This window comes from Lissotriton helveticus, chromosome 1_2 (genome assembly GCF_964261635.1).
Source record: "Lissotriton helveticus chromosome 1_2, aLisHel1.1, whole genome shotgun sequence".
NCBI classification, from domain to species: Eukaryota; Metazoa; Chordata; class Amphibia; order Caudata; family Salamandridae; genus Lissotriton; species Lissotriton helveticus.
In genome coordinates, this window is record NC_136058.1 from 258932004 (window position 1) to 258938003 (window position 6000).

Sequence of the window (6000 nt, forward strand, 5' to 3'; positions counted from 1 at the left end):
CGAAAGCAGCCCTCACCTCTCTGCGGAGTAGGATCAATGTATCTGTCCGGCCTCTACTGCTTTAAGTCGCTGTCTCTTTCGGTACTTGTTTGCCTGTCTGTAGGTCTGTGTAGCTGTATTTCCCTTGCTTTTACTTTGCGATTCTCTCTCTTTATCACACTATCACTCCATCATTCTGTGTGTTTGTCTGTATCTCTCTCTCTCTCTCTCTCTTTCTCTCTCTCACTCTCTCTCTCTCTCACACTCTCTCACTCTCACTAGATATCTCAGTTTTTCTGTAGCTCTCTCTACTCCTCTCTTTAACTTTCAGTTTCACTATCTGGTTCTTGATCCTGTTCTCCATCTATCTCACTTTATCAGTAATGTCTTTAATGCATGTTACTGTGGAGCCCAGCTCCTATATGTATATCTTATATTATGCTCAATTTACATATTGTATCCCTATAAACCTGTCCCAGTCTGAACAAATGAATCCTGGGTACTTTTTCCAGAAACACAATGATAAGTTGCTTCACTTTTTATGATCTGTTATGGTCACTTTCAGTAGTGGACAGTGACTTGTTGACACTGCCGAAAACTTTCATGAGAACACTCCTCACAAGTGTTTCCTGAGTATTATTTGGAGTTGTTTTTTTGTTTTTTTTTACTTCATTGCGAAGTACTACAAGTATCGAGTATTCTAGTCCAGAGACATTTCATAGATGTTTAAGAAAAATCGATCATTGGTGTAATTTATCACAAGTGAAATTATTGGTATATTTTCGTAACTGAATGTATTACATTGCCCGTCCCTTTATCTTTGAAGATTGCGAGGATAGTCTGCTATAGACATCGAACACTGGATTTAAAAAATGCACCCTCACTTTAGACTCTATGTATCAAAAGGAAATCGCAGCTGAAATAATTTACACCTATTTTTCAGCATCCCCTTTTGTTTTCTAATATGTACCTGTAAATGTGTATTTTGTTTTTTTAACTTAATTGTGACTGTTCAGTTACCATACTCCTGATCTGCTTTTTTATAGTGTTACAGATGTATTAGCAGTGAATGAAGCTTGTCGTTATGTTTAATATTTATGTATTGGTGTTTGGAGGTGTGTGTGTGTGTGTGTGTGTGTGTGTGTGTGTGAGATCATTGTTAATATGAAATATGTGAAATAAGCTAAAGAATATTTTGACCTTCACTGTAAATATTTGGAATTGCTTTGATTTTCCCCTCTCCCTCATTATGTACGAGGATTTTTAAAGTGCTCCTCTGTATATCGCCCTGTTGGTTTTTAATAAAACAAGTGGCTGCATATTCTGAGTCGCAACAGGCCTTCTATATCTCTGTTGATTCATTCTTTTTGCCCAAGGAACAATGGGTAGATGGCTCATATCGTGTTTGATTGGCACAGGCATCCCTTACCACCATTTTACAAAACCACCTTCCTTTTGATTTTGTTGGAGCCAGACAAAGTTTTAACCCCCTATGATATTTATTTTTACCAAACAACGTGAAAATTACCGTCTGTTTTCCTCTGTTTAGGTCCAATATGGCAATCCGTCTGATGTTTAACAAAAATAAATTAAAGGGACATAGGTTTTATGTGCGTGTAAAAATTTAAAGTGCTAGTAAGATGGTGGCAGAAACAATATGACAACATGAATCTGAAATGTACCTTGTATAGTACGGACTATTGAGCCAAATATTTATCCCAGCAAATATGTTTTCGAATTTCTTTTTAATATGAGTTTGACAATGTATCAAACACTAAAGCTACTGTAAACAACAAGCGGCAAAACGTCGCCTGAACTATACCATTTATTTTGTACCACTTTGGCTAAAAAGTGCAATGTCTGTTTTTGTTAAATTTTTCTTAAGAATGAGTGAAGAGAAAATAATATCGGAGTGCACATTCAATCGACAATGTCAATATTGTCAATAAAAAATTTGAAAAATGTAATGTTTTCCTTGGTTTTGTTCATGCATGTGGCACTTGCATGTTGAGTACAGAGTCTGTTTCCTTTTCCACACTACATTATGAATAATATTTTTAAGTAAGTCAACTTTAATAGAAGTCAGGGAAAAGTACAGGTACTCTAGAATAAACATTGCATTGTCATTCATTTTGGTCTTTGTTTGCAAGCTTGAGTAGTGCTGGGACGAAAGCTCTTTGGGAGCAGGAATTTACAACATATAACGAAAGCTCTCAGGCACGAGTGGTGCTGCACGAATGTTTCTGGAAGTGTGGATGTGAATGCGTTCACACGGCTGCCAACTGTTCAACTCTTCTTGGTATTATGGAAAGTCAATGATCCTCAGCTGTGTACTGCATAAAAACAAATACAGAAAAAGTACAATTTTAGAGGGGAAGTGCAGGCTGCAGGGAGATGTCCTAGAATGCAAGGAGTGGGGCAGAGTGAAATATACACAACTGTAGGTTGCAGGAGCCAAAGCAATAGACCACAATATAGAACCACGTCAAAGCCAACCACTACAGTGTGCCAAGTTGGAAGTGCACTCCCATTGGGCTGTTGTGTTCTTTTGTTGAGGGTCTTATCTTTCAAAAGAGGAAATACCACCGCCAAAGGTGGAGGATCGTGCAATGCTGAGCAACCCCTCTAAGCGTCCTCCTAGCAGCACCGAGAGGCAGTGTGGGAAAGCTCACAATACAAATCAATCCTGGATCTCCCAGTCTGCACAACTAGTGAAACTTGTAATGTTGTATCCTTGTTCATCAAACTCTCTTGTTTCTCACCAGACTTTTCCCTACTACTGAATCTGCTTGTGCTGCGGTCCTAACGTAAGGGAGATCTTTCATGCATGCTTGTGTGACCTATGGGTCTACTAGTCCATATTGACAATTGGGTTATAGCATATATTAGTTCCAAATAATACTTAGTTAATGTTTGTTACTGTTCTGTAATTACTGTTCTGCAATTATTGGTAACCTAATTAAATATTTTCCCTTGTGCCACAATGAAAGTTCTATAATGGTAAGAAGAGGACATGTTTGAGCGGGTAATGGATTGTGCCTGTTTTGTTTTAAACTGATACCCCAATGTGTATATATACCCTTTGCCACACAGCTGCATATATTTAAATGTATTCTGCTTATCGAGATAAAGGATTGTAATATGGTTACTGCAAGAGCATCTCTGAGACTACTGTGCCTGTTGGCCTCATGCCTCCTGTTGTCCTCTTTGCCAGTTGGCATATGCAGGCTCTGCGGTAGGATGTGAAGTCTCGCTGCATCCTGCTCCTAGTAAACCTGTCGGATGTCGCCAAGTTTTCGGAGGAGAATGCAAAAGATCTGCAGTGGTGGCTGCTTGATGCAACCAGAGCAGCCACAGACCACTCACCGCTTCCCTAGATGTGATTATGGTGCCAAAGGTGGTACTGATGTATTGGGGCAGTAATCTGGGAGAGGTGGAGATCAAAGGGCTGTTGTCTTCGGCAGAGACCTGGCTCCCAACCGATCTGTTGGAGCTGTCGGTCATTCAACTGATGTTGAAGGCCTTCCTGTCATCCATCAAGGGAAAGTTGGAGCAGGTTTGTCTGGACAACCCCACTACCATGTAGTACTACAATGAGCAGGGAGGGTTGTGGTCCTGGGTCCTGTGCCAAGTGGTGCATCACCTCCTATAATTTGCTAGAGCATCTGGAGTCTCCTGACCTGGCAGGATCTTTAAGCACCAGGGCAGACTAGCTCAGCCAGTGACGGTTGGCAATCACGAATGGAGGTTGCAACCTGAGGTGATGCAGTGCATCTTTCAACAGTGGGGTTAACTCTGGCTCTTTTTTTTTTTTTTGTCATCATTGAGAATGTGCAGTGTAAAAACATATGCAAGTTGAAATTCCCAAAAATGCCCGCTAGGAGATTCATTCAGGCTAGAGTGGAGAACAGAACTCCGGTACGACGCCTTTACTTCTCCTGCCCTAAGTTCTAAAGAGGATCATGAACGACTGGGTCCAAGTCATCCTAGTGTCTTCAAATTGGGCTAGGAGAGCATGGTATGGTCGAAATCTGGGCATGAGTCTCTTTATTTCTGTTCAGGCTACCGCTTTGGGGGGGATCTACAGTCTCCAAAGCTGGGAATGGTTCTTCACCCAAACCTGTGCAATCTACACTTCCATTTTTGGAGATTAAATGCTGGCAGTTGACTGTGTTCAATCTACCACAGAGACTGCCATTCTAGCTGCCAGGCATCTCTCTACATAATCCATTTCCACCAGTCATTGGGCCAAATTTGTGGCCTGCTGTGAAGTCTGCTACGTAGACCCCTTACAAGCCAGACTGTTAGATGTTTTATTGTTTGTCTTTGGCTCAAGAAGGTCTTTCAATGGAAACTATTATAGGTTGTGTTGGCCATTTCAGCATTTTTGTGTCTTCTTGACCATCTGTCCTTCTTTAAGTCACCTGTCATGATGCTATTTATTTAGAGGTTGACAAGTGTTCCCTCACAAACTGTTTTTTTGATACCACATTGGGATCTTAATTTTGTCCTGATGTTTCTCGTGCATGGACTTCAAACCAATGCACGGCTGCTTGCTCCATCTTCTGACACTCAAAACTCTCTTCCTCAGTGCGATCTCTTCAGCTACATTCGATGAGTGAACCCCAGCCTCTCTCTACAGCTGCCCTGCACCATTTTATTTTCCCAGACAACTGTTGCCGAGGACCAGAGCAGCCCTCTTGTTAAGAGTTGTTACTCCTTCTCACTTGGGCAATCCATCTTCCTCTAAACGCTCTCTGCGCCATCCCTATGAAAGAGGAAGGGAGGACAGCTTCCATCGGCTGGACCTCAAAAGAGCCTTATGCTTATCACCGATCACACCAGAGACCACAGGAGAACGATCAGCTTTTTGTGGGTTTTTAGTGCAAAGGAAGTTAAATTGTTGCAGAAGGAAACTTTGTCAATGTGGATAGTCCTCGGCCATATTCAGTACAATTCTTTGGCCACGAAGCAGCATCCGGAAGGAGGTAGTTCCTGTTCCGCCAGGATCACGGCTTCTAACTCTAGGCTGCCACACAGTGCCTGTTCTTGACATCTGTCAAATCGGGGCGTGGCTGCGAGTGCGCATGTTCATGAAGCACTACTCTCTTGACTGCCAGGTCCAATGGTAAGGGCATTTCTCCCATTCAGTCCTGCAGGACTTTTTTGTTTGAGCCCACTCGACAGACCCTCCACTTTGGAAGCTACTGCCTTGGTATCTGATATGAAGATGTGAAATCTGTAGAGGGATGTATCCATTACTTTTACTTCTGTTACTTATTTTCTGTAATACTCTTTCAGGTGGATTCTCTACATTCTTGCAGAAACCTCACTGTTCTCCTATTCTGTGAAGTGGTCACTTTTTCCATTTAAAAAGTTTCCAAATTAGAAATTTGCACACTGATGCCTCCAGTTATGTTTATTGCTCCTAACTCAGTTGCGCGAATGGAGCCATGTAAGAAACTGATGTCGGTGCACAGGGCTGGCGCTTATATGCATCTCCACTCCACTTCTGGGGCTGAACGCCAGCTGGTGGTGTGCTGGAGCATTGCTATGAAAACGTCTTGATCCTGTGTGGCGCCTAAGGAGGTTTCTAAATGTGCGAAATCTGCAGGTAGAGTATCCACCTGAAAGGGCGTTACCGAAGGTAAGTGACTGTTCATCTAAATTAAACATAAGAAACTTAGCAGATGATACTGACTGAAGTTGGCTAGGTCTAAAATACGTGGTCCGAATTCTCAATGTATCTTCTATAGGATAGTTCAGACCTCAATATGAACAGTGAGTGCATATAAGCTGTTCAATGTGTTAGAGGTCCTGTTTACCATGCCTAATAGGATATGACAAATGAATGGGAATAAGAGCTTTGCTTTTACTGGGAAGTATTTGAGTGTGCCTGTAAATACTTTAGTTATTTCGTAACGTTTAAACTGTATGTTGCATTTAGCGTTGCCAGATCGCTCCTTATATACTGCTTGTGTCCAATCCTGGGCTTTTATTAAGCAACTCCTTGCCATGAAG